Source organism: Thunnus maccoyii, chromosome 4 (genome assembly GCF_910596095.1).
Source record: "Thunnus maccoyii chromosome 4, fThuMac1.1, whole genome shotgun sequence".
NCBI classification, from domain to species: domain Eukaryota; kingdom Metazoa; phylum Chordata; class Actinopteri; order Scombriformes; family Scombridae; genus Thunnus; species Thunnus maccoyii.
Genome location: NC_056536.1, coordinates 16218074 through 16239230, shown reverse-complemented (window position 1 = coordinate 16239230; position 21157 = coordinate 16218074). Strand labels below are relative to the sequence as shown.

Genomic DNA, 21157 nt, shown 5'->3' with positions numbered 1-21157 from the left:
TTCATTTTCAACTTCTCCAGTCCAACTGTCACACCTGCCGCCAAACAGCGTTCACTCCCACAGAACTATCTTTTACATGCTAATAAAGGATGTCAGGATGGTTTTTAGGGAATGTTGTATAAAATAATGAGCAAGCCAAGTACAAAATTTCCATTTAATGGCATGGTATAGCCATAAAAAACATGTAGTCCTGGGTTTGAATACTTCATCCAACATAATCGAAGTTGGTCTGGGATTACAGAAGAGACAGTAGCAAATTAGATGCTTAAATCCACAGAAGAACTGTGGCAACATCTCCAAGATTCTTGGAGCAACTGACCTGCCAAATACTTTGAATCTTGACTGCTGCTGTTTTAAAAGCGTGCTCACACCAAATATTGATTTGATTTAGGTTTCTTCTGTTTACTGCCTAAAACTTTTGCACAGTACTCTAGCTTCAGTACAGAGCTAGAACAATCTGACATAGTGTGTATGATACAGACAGAGAAGACAGAGTGGTATAAGGTAATTATTCCAAGGGGAAATGAAAAGAAATTGGATGTCAACGAGTTAAAACAGGCTAAGCAGGTTCATAAAACAGCTGGGCATTGTGATTTTTTTAGTAAACATTTCTCAAACATGAGTAAATCGTGCATTTGTTGGGGACTAGTTTCAGCCGATGATTAATACACACTTGGTGCACTAGTGAGTATTTATGGTGCCAAGACAATGTATGTAGGTTTGACTCAAAATAAACTACAATGCCCATGTTCACTGCAATAAAGGGACATGATACTCAACAGTGTAGTTCATTGATTTGTTGATAGTAGGATTAATTAATTGTTGGTTTTGGTCTTTTCACAGGATTTGTTTACAATAAGACACATATTGCCAGCCTTTTGCTTCAGCTTAACAAGTGTATTTGTTCTAAAATGTCACAATAATTATCAGGGGAAAAGTTGTATTTCGCAAGCAGTATTTGTTGAATGTCAGTAAAGCAAAATATCTTTCCCATGAGAGACTTGACCATTTAAAATAGTAGCAAATACACAAATGGAAATGTCAAAGATCAAACAAACTTCTGGAAAACACGTACACAACTGCTGTGGAGAGACAGACATAGATGGAAACAAGCAAGCATATCCTGTGAGCTTTATCAGCTTCCCACATGTGGGGAAAACCATATAAAGTAGAAACTAAAACACCTCTGTTTTAAGACTTGTCTTTACCAGTGATAAATGTGAAGGTCAAATCATTAATCCCTCCACTTCTGAATGAGTAAAATATACCACCAGTTACTCTCACTTATGTTGACATTAACTGTATCTGAAAGCTTGTATATCTCTCTGCAGGCTGACTGTTGGAAATGGTTCCTCTTTCATTTTTAATCCAAGCTGGTGTTGACTTAATGACACTGATACATTATAAAGTCTCTTCAATTTCCCCACAAGACTTTTGAAAGAGAAGTAATTCAGTACATTAAAAAAATCCTTGTTATGAGTCATGATACAGATCTAGTATGCAGCATTGAGAAACTTTTTACAACTGTTGTGTCACACTGAAGAAATGGGATGTTGTCTAATACCTTCTAGATAGAGCCCAGCCAATTCATTGTTCAGCTGATATTATTGGCCAATACTGGCCTATAACTGATGTATTGGTATCAGCCTATATGTTGTCCGATATGCACCGATATATATATATATATATATGTATAATCGACCGTTATATCAATCATTTTTTGTGCTCCCAAATATCGGTATTGGCATCGGCCCCAAATATCCAGTATCAGTCGTGCCCTACAACAACCAGTGTGTGAGTCATCTAATTTGAAGGTTCTCACTTAGCTATCATAAATACTTTAGGGCCTTATGTTATCCGTTAATTACTTCCAGATTCTGTTTTATTTTTTCCCCAAATCTGTGTTTTGCGATTTAACCAGAAAGAGTGTCTCATTATGTGGTGGAATAACATTTCAACAATTCAGTAAGAAAATATTCCAAATTGAATCATACACTGAATGAAATGAATATGTAGCGATGACTTTGTAATGATGCAACAATCAAAGAAAATGCTTCAATACACAGTACACTGGGTGAAACAGATATGTAAACGCTATGGGCTGAAGTTATCCTTCTCATTTTTGTGAGTGATTGTACTGTGCTACATAAAAAACAATAATCATGAAATAACATTGGTAAAACATGATGTAAACAGTGATTAACTCACCCTCCCAAAGTCAGCTGTAGGGACGGGTATCGTTAGGATTTCATCTTTATCTTATCCATACCCTTATCGGTCCAGTTCTTACTCTTGCTGGTTCTTTTTCATTACTAAAAAATTGGGGTTTTTTTGAATCATTATATTAATAAAATAATATTAGGATTAGAATTGATTTATATTTTAAATATAACTAAATATTGTTTCTACGGCAGCAACAGTAAAGTTTAAAATAGCAAAGTCATTATGTAAACTCAATAATATCTCACTGGAAACAAATCTAAAATGTCAATAAAATAAATAATATTCCTGACATCCAAATACTGAGTGAAGTTTAGAAAGAATGAAGAACACAGACATCAGTCAGTGTGAGTCAGTCCTCCTGTTCTCTGTCTTCCCTCTGCTGCTGGTTGAGAGGAGGGGCTGCCATCTCAGCCGGTGCCTAAGTCTATAAGAATTTGCCACATTTTAAGATTTGTGGGAAACTAAGCTAAACTTTTTAGACTACATACAGGCAGCTTTAGTTTTAGCTTGTTCATAACAATTCGCTACGGACAAAGCAGTGGAAAATATTGCTTTTCTACATGTTTGTGCTTGTTGAACAGTTGGTTTGATAAATTCATTTAATCTCAGTTCAGATCCTTGTTTTCCCTCGAGCGAAAATTTGATTTGCAGCAGAGGGTAAAAACACAAACACAACATACAAGAGGACATAGGACATTAATCACAAAATTTATAGCAGACAAACAAAACAAAAGACATCTGCTCTTTAAAAGTATCAAACCACTGGAATGGTAGTCATAATAAAGTGCTGCTTAGCAGGTTTCGTGCAAATTAAGTGTATTTGGAGCACTTGGAACAAAGGAAAATTTAAATTATTACTTTTACCCTGGGACCCTGGTACCTGTATTAAATTACTCTCATTGGTTTTTTACTCACAAAGATTTTATTGCACTTTCAGTAACGAGCGTAGTTGTCGTCAACTCAAGTAAAACTTTGTTTCACTTCAACTGGTTCACTGTCTCCACCGCGGCCTCTCTGCTTGCTGCTCCATGTGTGTGTGTGGAGGAGCTGAACCCTACCCTCCAACACAGACAGCAGAGAACAGAAGCAGCCTGTAAATGACAGACTCTCAGCATAGTTTTCTTCTGTTCATTCAGCTAAGGCCCTGTGAAAAAACGCTTTGGCATTTTTCCTACAATGGTAGGAAAAACCCAGATTTTTATAAATTGCATCCACATTTTAGCAAATTCCATGATATTCTGCAGTTGATTCCATTTTTATTATCAAATACAAATTCTGGCCATGTTTTCCACAACGTGCAAATCATAGGGCCCTAGTAAATTACCACTGGAAACAGGAAAAACTGAACTTTGTGAAAATGAACAGGCAACTTAAAATTTGCAACAGCCTCTTGTCTCTAAATACTGTCACATTCAGTCAGACATTTGGCAATAAAAGACTCTCGCTATGTGAGCTCTCAAAGAAGTTCATTAGTAATGAGGACACTGCTGGGAGAAACTAGTCACCCCTTAAAGGAATGGTTTGAAATTTTGGTCAGTACACTTATTTGCAAGCTTTTAGAGTTAGATGAGAAGACTGATACCACTCTCATGAGGTATAATAAAATCTGTCTACTACTGTTGCACCTTTTAAGCTTAATAATTAACACTTTATATTTAGTTGTGTAATGATCAAAGTGTAAAAACAAGTTGAATTGATAAGTTTTACGGGGGTTATGTATGGTATCTCCTGACTGGGTGAAGTGACTGTTTGGAGTCTTACTGTCACTGTGAGGTTGCCAGGCAAGTCAATTCAAGTTTTATTTGTATAGCCACATACCACAAATCACTAAGGGGGCTTTACAATCGGTACAGCAAAACAATATCTTCTATCCTTCACCCTTGATTCAAATAAGGAAAAACTCCCCCCAAAAGACCCTTTAATGGGGTAATAAAGGAGGAAAGTGAGGAGGGGTGCCTCCTCCAGGATGGAGAGACAATAGATGTGTGTGCAGAAAAGAGATAGCAAAATTACAGATATACAGCATGGGAAAACAGGATGACAAAATTATAGGTGGAAAGCAACAAGCTGAGACTCCAGGAAGTCACTGTCCCCAGTCCAGAAATAGTCCAACAAATAACCCCCTTAACACACATTCATGCATATTACAGCTTAGTAAAGTCAAAGATACCAAAAGCCTGTCACAAGCATATAAGCAGAGTTCAAGTGAGATGGTTATTACAGTGCATGCTGTAATGGCCATGCTGTTCACCTGCATTAACATGATTGGATGTTATTATTCAAATAGCAGCCGAGCAGTTGATGAGATAGCAGTGATATTGATGCACAAATAAAGCAGCTGATGCTAATCAGCACAACCACAGTTCTCTGTCTGAACTAATGAAGTGTTCATTTCAATACACATAAATGAGCTGAAACTGTTCAGATTTAATCAGGGCTATATACAGTAAAAGAGAAAAACACTGAATTTCTAAAGATAATGTCAAACTGGATTTCCTGCTCTTCCACTTTGCTGCTTTGGCCAAAAAGGTAAGCAGATAGATCTAATATAACATCCTAGTGACATTTTATATATAATATTTAGAAGATATTCATTTGATTTTACACTTAAATATGTAACTCTTGACAAAGTGCTGCCCAGTGGAAGTGGAGTGTTGAGTCTGGCAGTCATGCAGAGAGGCTTCAACAACTACAGTGGGAGATAAAATACCACAGGCTGGAATGCAGAACTGTTTTACAAATAAATCTGATGCTCTTTCTGCTGTTTATCTGAAATGGCTTCAAAACCAAAATTTGCTATATGCAGGATTTAAGAAATACAGAAGTCCAAAGAATGAGCTTGCCAGGGGGGTGTGTGGACTTTGCCTGCCGGCATCCTCGCTACTAACAGATGACATTAGATGGCTGAAACAAGATCTTAAGAGCAAGGATGAGCTCATCCTGGGCTCTTTGTCCATTGCTGGTGCACAGGCCAAACATCTCTCCAGGGTGAGCTTCTTCTGCTGGACCGGTCCATCCACCAAGTGCTCTGCTGCTGTTGCGCACGGAGATGCCACTCTTCCCTCACCACCGGATGGGAGCCAATCATTTCAACCAATCCCCTGACGGATGACATCTGGCCCATCCTCAGGGCTAAACCCAAGTCCCAAGCCGCCCACATGTTTCAACAAGAAACAAAGGGAGTCCTTGAGAAACTCAATTTCCCAGAGTCCTTGGTTGTTTGCACCTAAGTGTGAAATCCACCCATGAACCCAGGCTAACAAAACCAGAGCTTCCCTCTCCACTTCCTCTTTCTCCTCAAGGTTACTGCTGGAGCAGCTAAGCTGCTCAGCTCTCTGCTCTCACATGTGGCCTGCTCACAACAGACACACGGCAGTCAGAACTCTCTTCTTTGTGGCGGAAGACGCGAGAGCCTGCCTAAGAATCAGTAACCAAGTTACCTAGCGCCAGCGGCTACTACACAAGTCTGCCAGCTGATTGTACAAGTACAGGAGCCATGAAGCAGAGTTAGCTTGCTGCTAACTTTGTTAGGACTGAACAAAGGAGCGATCTGGGCCCTCCGGCCTGCACGGTTGGATAACCAACAGCCCAGCAAAGCCTGCACCATTCAGCCTTGGAGCCACAGCTCGTCTCAGCCTGACTCATCCATGAATCAGCAGCTCAACAAAGCAGCGCCTTTATCCTACAACAACTGGCCTTAAACATAGACACACATCCACTCTCTTTGTTCTGACCTAACAGGTGTTCAACACACGGAGGCAGAACAAAAGAAGACACACTCTCTGTTCTTTTGTCCCCTCCCATGCCATGTAGTTCTGGCACCATCTTTGATTTTGCCATCTTTGTAGTTCTCCTTGTCAGCCATCTTTGTAGTTTCTATTGTCTCAGTCAGCACTTAGTTCCATCATTTTGTTTTGTCTGCTTTCCTACACACACACACACACACACACACACACACACACACACACACACACACACACCTGTATATAGGTACATTGAGCTAGATTACATATTTTATCTTCTTTTAATAAATGCTTTTGAATATACCCGCTGGTTTGTTTGATGTTGTACAAGGATGAATACTGTCAGCCTCTACTTGGCAAAGAACTCCAAAATCCTTCAACCTTAAGCTATTGATACCGTAATTTTTGGTTATAGTTATTAAGTTAATTATTAATCAGAGTTCCAAATTGATGGCTTGGTAAATTTTATGAGAAATGAATCAATCAATTGGCTATTCTTTTTCCCTGACACCAGGGTAGTATCCCGTTATTATTAATTTTTATAATAATTTCTATTGATTTTAATAATTTATAATTATGGGATGGACCATGTTCTCCAGTGAGGCTCAAGCAGTACAAGCATTCATCTTCTGATTGGGCCTCTGCTCCCGTGCCAGTTGGTGGCGCCTCTGCTGCTACAGACTATGCCTCACCTGCTGCTGCCCAGGTCCAGTCCCCTGGACAGTCAGGCATTGACGGTCAGGTGTTGACACTCAGGTGCCTCCCGAGCCGGTTGGTGGCTCCTCCGCTGCCGCGGACTGTGCTTCGCCCACTGCCGCCCAAGTGCATCCCCCCCAGGTGGTCAGGCATGCACACTCAGCACCCTACCTCCGTGCTCGTTGTTGGCACTTCTATGGTCTGGCACACAGCATTGCACGGTGGATGGACTTTCTGCTATCCAGGTGCCTGCATAAAGGACATTACACCCACTGCTCTGCAGCTGATTCAGCAACACAACTCTGCCTCTGCAGTCGTTGTTCATATAACATAAAAAATCAACAGTCCGAGACTCTCAAAGAGAAGTTCATGCACCTTGTGGACAGTCTGCTGGACACCGGGAAGCAGTGCATCATTTCCTATCTGCTGCCCCCCATTTTGAGCTGTTAATTCACGACTTTTATTAATATACACATCGGAAAAAATACTGAGATCCTGACCTCGGGGACCTGAATGGTGCATCAGCTCCCAAACAAGTATTAACATGTGACACCAGTACTAAGTGTTTATAAGAATAAAGACAATCTGATCCCTAACTTGTTCCCTCTTGCAGCTGAGTTGCTGTATCCATGTTGGGTCAGCTCTGTATTTGCAAACCTGGTTTATTTACACACTGTTGTCACAGCTTCACAGCACTGGCATAAACAAGCAGGTCTGGGCAGAGATACAAGACATATTTCTGGCATATTTAGGTGGTTGTTTGCAGTAATCAGGGGACTGTTTGGCGGCAGTTTTATTCAACAGTTTAAGCATACAGCGCTTGAGCTCCCACTCCAGCCACTGTTTGGATTTCCATGCTTGCTATGTTGTGTTTAGCCAGTACATTAAGCTACAGAGCAGTTTTCTTTTCTAGTAAGGGAAAGTGCATTGCTGCCTTTGCAGAACACTCTGCAGAATACAACACCAGTTACTCTGATCCACAAGCTTTGCCCTGGTAGCTACACAAAGGCTGCTCTGACAACCAAGGGATAAGCTAACCCACACCACTAGGATCATATAAATGAGGCTTCTATTGTAGTTAAACTCATATGTTGTGTTAGACGTGTTTAAATAATGAATTACCTCTTGTCATAACAACACGACAGTTATCAGGAGAATGTGATGACTTATAGTCTCCAGTATTGCTAAACCTGCTTCCTCTCCTTTAGTCAACAAGCTAGCACTAAGTTACCAAGTGCTGACTTTTTTCACCATGCAGGGGGTCTTGTGGGTCATTCTGACACAAGCTTTTGCAGCAATAGTGGCATGCAATGGGACAAACATTTGTAGTGGTACCTCTGAACATCCTGCACTTAAGTCTCCTCTAGCTGTGGAGCAATGAAGCTCAGTAACTCCAGGAAATTGCGATTTTGTGATTACAATAATTAACGCATTTAAAAAGTATCTGCAATATTTGTGAGAGCTTGCAATTTTGCTAAATTACTGCAACTTTTCTGCATGAAATGGCCAAATCAACAGTCCGCTCGTGATTTGGTCCAGCTGTCACATTTTGTGTTGCAGTAACTTACGTTACATTGCAGGTAATGATACTATATTTTTATGTTAATGGATTTCTTTTAATGGCATTATTGACAGATTTATTTGGTGCTAATATTGAGATGAAAGTTTATTTAATAAAGGCTTATAAAGGGTACTCAAGTTCAGTATTTTATTTTTTATATAACTTTGAGCCCATGGTTCTCATGTTCAGACAATAAATTAGCACTGAAATATGGTTGTTTCTGTGATATGCAGTGTGATTTTTATTGAGGAATTGATTACATAGGACTCTTCAAATTGCATTATTTACCTTTGCTTGCAATTCTTCCCAATTCCTGCAATTTTACCGCAAAAAAGCACATAAAACATTGCAAATTGTATCCCAATTTTTGAGAAAAGCCACTGCAAAATCAAACATTTTCATACATCGCAAAAAAACTCTGGAGGGACTGGAAGCTACACCATATAATGTGTGTGCATTTTTCATTCTTAAAAATCAGAAATACATTGTTTTTTACATTAAGACAAGACTTGGGATTTGTTCAGTATAAACTAGGGCTGCTACTAATGATTATCTTCATTATTGATTAATCTGTCAATTATTTTCTCGATTTATCGGTTTATAAAATGTCAGAAAATGGTGAAGAATGCCGATCACAGTTTCCCAAAGCCCAAGATGCAACCGAAAGATAATCAGTTTATTGTCATAGAGGACTAAAGAAACCAGAGAATATTCATATACAAGAAGCTGGAACAAGAGAATTTTGGCATGTTTTCTTAAAAATGACTCAAAACAATTAATTGACTGGCAAAATAGTTGTAAAATAGCAATAAATTTTCTGTCCATTGACTACTTGATTAATTGACTAATTGTTGCAGCTCTAGTATAAACCAGTAGGTCAGTCAAGTCTCTGGTGCACAAATCTTCCCCTCTTATTAGCTCCTCTCTGCAAATCTAGGATATAAATACAGTCCAGTACATCAGTGCAGCACAGCCTGGAAGGCTTTCTCTACTGCCAGAAACATTCCCTGTGGAAATGATTCAGACATTATTATCCTCACAAATGTTCTACTTCTCCATTGTCTGGCTTCACAAGTGCACAAAAACCAAGTAACTGCTACAGTTCAAATCAAGTGACATCATTCCCCTCCCTCTCTCCATGTTTCCTCTGTGTTTTTACTGAGCTGTCAAATATATGCACAATGTCAAGTAATATTTATAGAATTTATTGGCAGATTAGAGGAGTTTAGAGAGGATTACGTTGTGTATTAATCATCTCAATATTTATACGGGTCATTAATAAACAAGAAGTCATTAGAAAGAGAGGTTAACCAAAGTATACTGAAGGAAGACCGGAAAACTTCAGCTGTATGCAGAACATTTTGTTGGGGAAACCTGATTATTCTTGTTCAAAAGACTCATTACATAAAACCCTGCGGCTGTTGGAGACAGTGTCATCTGAAGCAAAGCCTCTTGCCTAGGGCTGGACGATATGACTGAAATCTCATATCCTGATCTATAACAATACCTATCCCGATATAGCACATTTTAATTCAATGAGTAAATAGTTGCCCCCTCCTTGGCTTTTTACTCTTCTATTGCACTTACAGTAACGTAACGACTGTAGTTGTCGTCAATTTGAGTACTTCGCCCTGTTCATTGCCTCTCCAGTGTGTGCAGCACACCAAGGGCCCACCCACAATTAACCATAGAGAGCAGAGGAGAGTAGCATGACCATAAATAACAGAAAAATGCAGCAGAGGCTCTCACACTGAGCTGAAATAAATGACTGCACAAATTTGGTAAATAACAAATAAAGACAGTCTCTACTGCTTTCATTCGTCGCTGTCTCGCTGCTTCTCTCCTCTTTCTCAGTGCAGGTGGTGCTGAGCCCTCCGTGTGTGCAGGACAGCAGAGGAGAGACAGACAGTGGTGAAGAATTGATGACAACTAAACTTGTTATGTTACTGTCAGTGCAATAAAAAACGAACGAAAAATGTTGCCGTAAAGAGTGTGATTTGCGTCACAACTAAATAAACAATAGAGTATAATATCAAACGATAGATGTTTTTCTCTCGTCACACGATATATATCATCATATCGCACAGCCCTAGTCTTGCCCATCATTAAGTCTTTTCTGGCAAGAGGTTCATTCATGTTATGTAAAAAGTACTCCAAGTAGAAACCCTATTCAACTTGGAAACTCTCTTTTGGAGGCCCGACGTTCAGAAAATGTTAACTCTGATGTCAAATATATATTTTGTATTTTAAGTAATGCAGACAGAGAGGTTATGACTGGAAAGTGGCTAAAGTCAGAAACACCTTTAATTAATGACTGGATTGACAAAAAATTGACCTTTTTCATAAAACTGCAACAGGACAAGTTTGTTCTTAATGCAAGTCTTTCTTTTTGTAGCGAACTGAATTTCATCAAGGTACAGTCTAAAGTTCTGGTTCAACTTAATAAGTTTTGCATTTTTGTTGTGTACTTTTATAAAGTACTGACAGTCAAGGCTTCCATGTTTCGTTTCAGCAAATTCACAAAGACGATTTAAAAAACAAACAAACAAAAAAAACCTCGCAACTGGCAAGTGAAACATTCAATAGAGGTTTCTCTCTCTAGAATATTAAGTTTTTGATACCAGATGTGGCACCATGTCAAGGTACGTTGACCCAAACAAATACAGTCAAGCCAAGCCTATTTTATTTAGATAGTCCAAAATCACAAATTCATCTCAGAGGGCTTTAACTGAGTGAGAGAAAGAGATAATTTTTCATATTCAACAGATTCCTAATGCAAAGAATCAAGTTGGAAGTAAGACATATATTCACCACTGCAGCTCAATATCTGGTTGAGGACACTAATGAGTGGTATCAGTTCATACCACTATATATGATGACATCTGTTTAGGTGTGGAAACTCACATGTCAGGATGTGTAGTACATGTCACTGAATGATAGGAAGTCAAATCATACTGACTGGACATTTCCATGGGCATTCTCAGAAATCAACGTGGGGGAAATGTAATGATCTGATTAGATTTACAACTGATTGTTTATTCTTAAACTTGTAAAACAAAATTTGCAATGAAAAATTTTTTAGTTAAAAACTTTTAATTATCACCATTACAATTATTTTCCAATATATCTGCACTTTCCACCAGTCAACTCCCACCGCTACCTGTCACATCTGCTGTACAAAGACTTGCAAATGTTCACTGACATTTATAAAACACAGAGCTGTGAAAAATGGCCATTATAATGTCCCAGAGCAAAAAGGGACATCTTCAAATTCAAACAGATTTTGTGTATCAATGAATAGTTTAAATCTTTTTTTGCAAAAATACAAGCAAATTCACTCAGTCCAACTTCTCAAATGTGAGGATTTGCTGACTTTTCTTTGTCTTATGTGCGTCTTATATGTTTTGGACAGATTACTCGATAATGATAATAGTTCTTAATTGCAGCCCTGATTTGATTATCAAAATAGTTGCTAATCATCGATTCATTGACTACATGTTTCAGCTCCTATCAAAAGCACACTGAGGATTGTGCTTTTGTATAATGAATGACAAAACAAAACTAGAACATTACTGAGGAAAATTCAAATGTGCTTGAGAATAAAGCCGGATTATTGCTGACTTTTGAGCAGCACTGGAGAACAAGAGACTGACAGAGACTATTCAAAACAGTTGTTGAAACACTTGCACTTTACAGTAATGAGGAGTGGTACACCATCGGTCATTACAATATAGATTTTTGAACTTGAGAAAGCAATCAATTGAAGGTCTGAATGCAGAATTCTGTAAAACTTCTTTAAGGGAACAGAGGAAAGTACTACATGCTGCCAGTTCTGCCTATTCAGGTAATTTCCATTGTGAAACACACCTCAAAAATCTTGTAATCTTGCCAAAGAACGCCGAAACAAAGCCTCCACTGTCATTTCTCCTGCAAACAATGAGCTTTAAAAACATGACAGTCTTTGAAAACATGGTTGTAAAAAGACAACTGGCCACAGTCTTAGTGTAATCTGCATCACTTCCTTACAGAAAGCTTTACTGAGCTAACATGCCAAATGCCTAAACTTCCTTCATCAGATAAACAAGAATGAACTTCCCTATATTTTGGGCGAGATCACCAAAAGTGCCCACTTGCAGTAAAAATGGGCGTACGTGCCTTGAGTCAAGTATTTGGATCTGTCCAAAATCACTAATGTGATGCTTAATAGTCTTAATAATCTGTACAACATATACACAACTATCAAAATCTATCATTAGACCATCAAGTGGGATAAGGAAAAAAAAGGGAGTAACCTCAGAAGAGCAACAGAGGAGAGATTCCTCTTCCAAGACAGATACGTAATAGACGTTATATATACAGAGTAAACAGAAATAACAATTACAAACAGAATGACAATATTACTGTAGGTAAGACGTATAAAAATACTCTGCTTGGATTAAGAAATTGTGTCTGACATGCACAAAAAATGTATAATTAACATGTTAAAATCCTTAAAAAGGCATCTATTCCTTCAACCGCGTCCAGAATAGATTAATATATAAATATATTTTATATCAGAAGTTTCACTGCTGGACGCAAGATGTCTCCGATTTCACTGTTAAGTCCATTCTCAGTGTTTGTGCACTTGAGGCTTCAAGTTTCCACATCACACATGTGTAAGGTGCATACTGAACCAAGATTGGCTCCAAACAAGTTGTGATTTCACAAATGGTTCCCGAAGCTACACCCCTTAAATTGAGACTTTCAGTGAAATGAAAGTGAAACTGGCTTTTTAGTGCCAAAACTGTACATATATCATTCTGCACAGTGAGGTTGATTAAATGAAGAAACAAGAAGAGAAACACAGTTTTGACAGGAGGGGAACTTTAACAAGTGGTAAGAACTCTGAGACCAACAATGATCAACTTTGTTCTTTCTTTGTTTTCTATTATGTCTCTCAGGTTATATTGTAGATTTTTTAAATAATTGTACTGTACAGTTCTTCATTAGATTCAATTCAGCATTCATACCGATCAAACTATTTGATTTGATTCAAAAGAGAAAGAAAGAGACTTTGGTAACACTTTTTATGACACCCATGTCTATAATGCATTATATACATACTTATAATCAGTCACAATCTTCTTATAGCACTGTATAATTATAGTTATAAGCACTCATAAATATTCACAATGCTTTATAACAATGATCATAACATATTAAAAAGCATTTTATAATGACTTATAAGGTCAAGTATCATAATATTTCAAGATTGTTGGTCACTCGATATATTTTTTGCAAGCATCATAGTGTATTATAAGTCTCATAGTTGTAATACATTATAATCATTTTATAATGCATTATAATCACTTATCAAGTTTTTTTTAACAAGTCACTTTTGTTGATCAAACATTCACATAAAATTAAAATTTACAGCTACAGGTAAAGTGGAGATTGTTTCAGTTCTTATCTATAATTTGAGTCAATTGAATCTTTAGAGTGAGTTTTTTGGAGAAACATTACATTAGTGAAATGTAAATGTTCATCATTCAGTTGTTCGTCATCAAAAAGTTGTGTCAAACCGGAGTACTCCATTCATTGTCTGTTGACCCGTTAAACATATAAATTAATTTTACAATGTTTTGTGTTTTTCTTGCATAAATTTCATGATTTTTTTTTTACTTAAAGCAAACAATGACCACTTATAGTGACTTATAACCAGCTTGTAATATATTATATCTGCCTATACATCAGGAATTTCATACTTCACTTAAAGCAATTATCAAGTATTATGATACTTGACCTTATACGCCATTATAAAATGCTTTATAATGTGTTATGATCATTGTTATGAATCATTATGAATATTTATGAGTGCTTATAATTATAATTATACAGTGCTATAAGCAGATTATATTATATATATATATATATATATTATAAGTATGTATATAATGCATCATAGACATAGGCCTCATAGAAAGTGACACTTCCCCATTTCACTTTCTCTGCTTTCTCCGTGTGGGAGGTACAACAGCGGGTGATTACAGAATGGATCTTTCTAGGAGTGCCGGATAGCTCTCAGGAAAAAAAAAACAGCTGCGGCTACTCAATATGAGCTATTATAGAAAGAACAGGAAGCACTTTGCATAGTTCAATTTGTAAAATGGATCATTTTCATGACAGATTCCACTGATCTGTCTCCCAGTAGTGTCTCTGTGGGTCAACTGTAGTCAACTGTTGTCAACAGATTTACATTTATATATAAACCATGATTCATGATTCCTCTCACTTTTACTCTTGCTGTTACTCTGCTGATTATTTTCTCAATTGATCGATTAGTCATTTGGCCTATAAAAATGACAAATGTCGATCACTGTTCTCCAAGATGCAAACTAAAATGTCTTGTCCCGACAAACAGTCCACAACCAAAGATATTCAGTTTACTGTCATAGAGGACTAAAGAAACCAGATAATCTTCACATCATATTCTACTTTAAAAAATGACTCAAAACAATTCACCTATTATCACAATAGTTGGCTATTAATTTGTTAATCGACTAATCATTGCAGCTCCAGTATAACAGCTACCTCTGCGAATGTGGAAAGGCTGCCAGAGCTTTGTAAAAAAAAAAGGCAGTGTTTCTGTTAAACTTGACCAAAGAACATGACGGCTGCTCTAACTTGCCCTCCATCACATGTGTAAACACCTTACCAGTGCATGCAGGATGGATAAGCGAGGACATGCAGAGTTAGTTACAAGTTCACTTTGGAGCTCAATGCAGCTGCACACTTTATAAATAACTCTATTCGCATATATTGACAAAGTAGGTTAAGTGCAAAAAACTGTTTCAGTGCTTGGCTGGCATATTAAAGTATATACAGTCCTAACATATATATATTTGGGAAGCTAATATGATATGATATGATATGATATGATATGATATGATATGATATGATGACCACATTTATAACAGTATTAAAATTTAATCAGCTCCATCAGAGCGTTACGCTGCAGGCTACAGGACTTCTAGAAACATCAATGTTGATACCAATGTGCTTATTGGCACAGAGCATAGAGGGAGGGACTAACTTGATAAAGAAAATATTCTTGCTACCTTGATCAATATATAACTCCCTTATACATTTCGTCAAATACAAGACAATAATTAAAAACCCAGCTTGAGCCTCTTTTCAGCTGGCGATAGTGGACATAGTCACATTGAAGTTTGTATAGCAGTAGAAGGATATAAGGCCGACACATCCTGCAAGAGCCTGTTTTTTTTTTTTTCGTTTTTTTTTTTTGCAAGCAAACATGACAGAGGCGCAAACAGCCTTATTAATAACGAATCGTTTCTACCTCAACTGACAAGGCCCCATCATCTTCAGGCTCCACTATTTAACAGAGAAATCAAATAAAACAAACATTTACACTTACCTTCAGCAAAACATTGACAAACTGTTGTGATCCGTCGCCTCTTCCTCCTCTTCTGTCTCATAAGTACACCGCCACTCCGAATATCCTACTGAACATTTCCTGCCTCCATCACTCAATTTGACGCCGAAAACTGGACGGTTACTGTCGTTTTTTAAACCGAGGATAAATGAGTTTTGAGCGCCGAGAAGAATGCGTAGGCACGAACAACTTTTAACAACGTAGAAAGTAGGTTAGTCTTACTTCCCTGTTACGCACGATGTGCCACTACACGGAGGAGCGCGCTTTATTTCCTGCCCTCACGTTCAAGTTCATACATGATCGAGATACAGTAAGTAGACTAGACAAACATCAGGGCTGGTGTTGAGCGATATGGTGATGTATATATATATTTAGAATGTGGGGATTTTCTTGCACAGCAGGAAAAGCCACACTATGTTTTGGCACATCTTGTCTGTCAGTGGTCTGTTTTGTTATTGTCGAAAAGATGACAAAGTAACGCACTTTGCAGCCTTCAGTGTCTCAGGAGAAAAAACAACGTGGCTAGGTAAAGGCTTGACCTAAATTAGAGCAGAAATACGGTAGATATCCACCGCCTTTAAAACTGAAACTACTACCGAGTCGAGAGGGCTCGGTAAACTTCCACAGAACGAGACGTAGGCGGAGTAATGTTCAGTCATTTCACCACCATGCTGTAACTTCCAGTAAGTCTTGCTAAGACACTCGATACCATATCTCTAGATGGTGGTGACTTCAAGTCAGAGATCTTCCCAACGGTATCCAGACCCTTAACATCCATTAGCAATAGCCCCACTCATGATTTTTCCTTTCCGTGATGTCTAACTTCAATTAAGACATTATTGGGTGTTTTAACTAAATATTCCAGCTGTGGTTCTTTTGTTTGGTTGTGTTTTATTCTGTCGTCTACATATGAGATCATTACAGTCCATCTCCAGCTCCAAGCCTCCCGTCAAGACTATCAATTTTGCTCCAGTAGTGAAATATAACTACATTTACTCAAGTAGTGGACTAAAGTGCAGATTTGAGGTACTTGTATTTTACTATTTTACTTTATTTCTATTTTATGCTGCTTTATTATTCGACTTCACTTCATTTCAGAGTCAAATCTACTTTTTATTCCACTGCATTTATCTGACTGCTATATGTTAGTTACTTTTCTATTTAAGTTTTTACATACAAAGAAAAAAAAACATTATGAGATTATAAAATATAAGTCAGTGCTGTATGATAATTACCCAGCAGTTAATAAAGTAGTTAAAATTCACTCCATCTTGCCCAGCTACAATCACAATAAAATACTGCTTACACATCATTGCATTAGTAATAGTAGTATAATACCATAATAAATATGAATGTAATGCTGTCAGGAGTTACTCCTCTGCATAAGTACTTTTATTGTTTCTATATTTAAGCACATTTGCTGATAATAGCCTACTTTAACTTAAGTAAAATTTTTATTTGTATTAAGTATTATGGATAAAACTGTCTAAATTCATTTCCCAGGCTAGTCAAGTCAAAATGTATTTATATGGTTTATTCTGTTTATGGGGAACAGAAAAGGGAAATTAATCTAACTTTCAGGTGATTTCCAAATGGAGCCACTAGGGCTCGTTAAAGAGTTTTAATATGTTACAGTTCAGTTACTGTCTAAAGGTTTTGTGTAGTTTTATGACTCTGTAATTGTGTGCTGTGTTTTATATAGTAGTGTGAACATTTCACTCTGTCTCATTCTCATATTGCAGTTGTTAGATGTAAAAAAAAAAAAAAAAAATCCAGCTGGATTTGATGGTCTATCCACTACATGAGCACTCAGCAATTTTTATTATAATTTTTGTTATTATTTGCACATGCCTTTTGCTAAATCCATATTTTGTTGGTATAGTTTCACAATCACCCTAATATTCCAGTTGAACAGATCCATAACAATGTAGTCGTCCAGTTCACAGTTTCTTGCATCAGCCACATGAGGGCGGTACAGACCTGCCTTAGACCTGCCAGTTCTCAATGTAGTCAGGAGTCTGTTAGAAATTAGGTGCCATCATAGCAAGATCACACATGAGCAACTGCAGACTACCCAACATGAGGTAAGTCTAACTTAGTAGAAGCATATTCATATTAATCCTTTGATCTGTTTCAAATAAATTAATATATTGCTGCCGTTCTCACAGTGACATCTCTCTTTCAGTTGTTCTTTAACACCATTCAGTTTATTCTCCTATATTCCGTCGTGTTATTTATTTATTCAGCGATCAAATTTGAGTCGTGTAGGAGGGGGCAGGCCAAGACATTTTACCAGGACATTCCACCTGTCAAATCCAATTTCCTGAGAATTTTTGATTGACCTGTCTAACACAGAAACAATGCAGCTGCAAAGATTTGAACATTCCCTTTCAGAGAACCTGAGGAGTTTCCATTGTTCCATTTTTCCCTGTTAATTAGATTTCAGATTGTATTTTTTGTCTGGCTTGAAGCTACAAACTTCATGTTTTGATTGTGATTCATTTTCCCCACAGTTTCTCTTTATGTCTTGTTACCATGTTTAAAACTCCCAAATAAACCGGACGGGCTCAGTCACAGTTACCAGTAAGATTACCGGTGTTAGTATTCAGGCCAGATATTCATGATGACAACTACACTTTGTAACTAATGTAAGATGACATAGATCCCTTTCTCTAAAAGAAAACATTCTCTTTTTCTTGCGCAATATGCAGTCTCTCATTTTCAAAAAACGTGTTTGATGGATATTCAGAACTGAACCACAGACAGAATCAAGTTTTAAGCTTTTCAGCTGTCTGTTGGTTGCAGGTTTCTGTAGCTCAGTGTTTGCATTGTTGTTGTTTGCTGCATAACCACTCTCTGTTCAGGTCTGTCATCATTTTTGGGGTCCTCTTAGGTAAAAGGCCCTTACTGCAGGGTTGCAACATCTGGAACCAATACAGCTGTGCTGGCTATCTGTGGAACCAGGGGGCTCGGAGGTTGTGGGCTGTAGTGGAGGGGGTGGGCAAGGGGTTGGGCTAGTTGCTGCTTTGGCCCTGGGGGTCCATGTGTCCCTGACTTCAAAATAGACTTGATTGCTAACAGCTGGCAGTCCTAACTCACCCAGTGTCAGAGCTCTCCTCTGATGTCAACCTTGTCAGTATCAAGGCCCGGACAATGGAAGGCCGGCAGCACGGAAAAGGTAGAGAGCAGAATTGTGTCCATGTGAAATGAGATTCAAAGAATGACCTTTTTTTTATGAAGGTTGTTACCATAAATAACTTGAAAGTTTTTGTCAAGGCACCTTTAAATGAAGCACACACTGAAGGTGTGCACGAACACCATAAAAATCAGGTATTAAAGTTGAGTGCATGCTAAAAAAACATGCTTGAATTGTGTGGACTTACAGGTGACATCGGCACAAAACAAACCAATATACTATATTGACAAAATAGTCATGAATGCATCCATCAGTAGCAACTAAAAACTTTGGTGTCTACATACATTTTGACTATATGAAATGATTATGCAATTAATTATTCCTATGTAACTTTCTCCTATATGTAGTTATGTTCCTATATAACTACTTCATAACCCCAAATATATAAAGGTAATTATATCAATAATTAACATGTATGTCTTTTAATCATGGTGAATTGTATTTTGAGTATCACTTTTCATTGGAGCTATATCGCAGCGAGCAGCATCTGAGCCGTGCCCTGCTATTCACTGCCACAGTATGAGTAAATAGGACAGCAGCTCATTAGCATCTTTTATTATCCAATTACAAACTCTGCTCGCCTAATTACCTCCAATCAGCAGGGAGAAGAAAATGATTGACTTCCTGGAGGACAGGAATCACTCAGGACAAAAAGGACAAACTGGAATTCAGTCACTTATTGGATAGAAAGAGACTCACAGGAAGTCAGACTATGGAAATATATATAGACATAAAAGACAGCAGCTATGGTCACAGTGTTTAAGAAAATAATTATCATAAATCCCCTCACAGTAACACCATCACACTGTGGAGGTGAGGCCTTTACAACTTAATTTGTGACTGTTGCAAGACTCCAGCCGACATATTATCAATATTAGACTTCTAAAACATTTCATTCCCGTTGTGTGAAATTAGTGTGCAAGTAGTGAAATATGTCTCTTTATATACTCCAATGTCACATTTCCACATGGTATGTTCTACCTTCACAAGGTTATGTTCTGTGGATTATGTTATTGAGTTTGTGACAGGAAAAGATAGGAAATAATTTTTAAACAGCTGCAGAAATGATTATCCTTCATCAGAGGATGAAGGGCAGCCGCTGCACAAGGTTGTGCTTATAACAGAGCTATGCATCATTATTAGACAATTAATTACTCTGTCATCAACACCAGCACCACTGTTCTACTGGGATTCAGTCGCAGATGTTTCGAACTCAGCTTTGACACCGCTATCCATAACTGGGGAGGAATGGATCCTGTTTCAGGCTTTGGCTAAACTTTAACTTCTTTGCGCATAGAGTTGCTCAGATTTACTTCTTCTCTCGGTTAGTTTTGAGTCTTTGAAAGATGTCAGGAAAGGCCAGAAATAGCATAGGGCAGGCCGCTGGGACGAGATGTTGTTTACAGACAGTGACAGGGATGAAGGACCTCTGTGCTCTGGTGCTGGGCCTGAAGCCTCGGGGGTGTGCTAGCGCTGCCTCTGTTGCTGTTCTGGACGATGCAACACACATAAAACCACACGAACATGCAGGCCAACAAACTTACGTGCACATAGACACACAAAACAAACACACACACGGCTTTCCTTCTTGATAATTTTTCACTCCACACAGATACGCATTCACAACAAACACAGAGCCTAAACAACTACAAAAATAGCTGCACACCCTCACCTGAATGTACCTGTTTCTTTGTTTCATATTGACTACCTGCTGACTGCACAGGTTACTGTGTTGTCAATTCAAGCTGATACTAGAACAAATCCAAAACGTCACAATGTGTGTGTTTATACGTTAAACGATTTAGCAATCAGTTTAAGTAACTGTGCTGACCTTAACATTGGGGTCAAGCCAGGCTACAGAGAGAGAAACATAAGGTAAGCACCACCATCATGTAATTTCTGCACTCTGGTCAATTGCAGTCCCTTGACTGCTGAAATCACAGAAAAACACAAAGAAATAACCGCAGTGCAATATTGACAAATTCTGTTTAATATTGTGTGATACTCTTCTCTTAAAATACAGTCTTTTCTGAGGTAGACCATTACAGTTCAAGAACATTATTATCATTTTCAAAACAGACATCAAAAAAGACATGAAATAAATACTTTCATGTACAATATGCCGCAAAAATGAGGTAGAAATGGTTACAGAAAATGTACAATAACCAAGAACAAATTTACCGCAATAACAGATCAAAACATGTAAAAAATAAAAGCTTGTTTTGTTGGACAAACTGTCGGGTGTCGTGTGTTGTCATTATTTGTAGCTCTAAGTCATTATTATTATTTAATTTCTATGATTA

The 21157-nt window shown here is 37.8% G+C and overlaps 1 protein-coding gene across 1 annotated transcript in view; it reads right to left on the bottom strand.

Annotated features, from left to right (window-relative positions):
• stat6 (signal transducer and activator of transcription 6, interleukin-4 induced) overlaps positions 1 to 16333 on the bottom strand; it is a 34252-nt gene extending 17919 nt beyond the window's left edge. The window contains exon 1 of the mRNA XM_042409390.1: positions 15641 to 16333. The gene's annotated coding sequence lies outside the window, so the exon portion shown is untranslated. The remainder of the gene's footprint in view (positions 1 to 15640) is intronic.
• Between the last annotated feature and the right edge of the window lie 4824 nt (positions 16334 to 21157).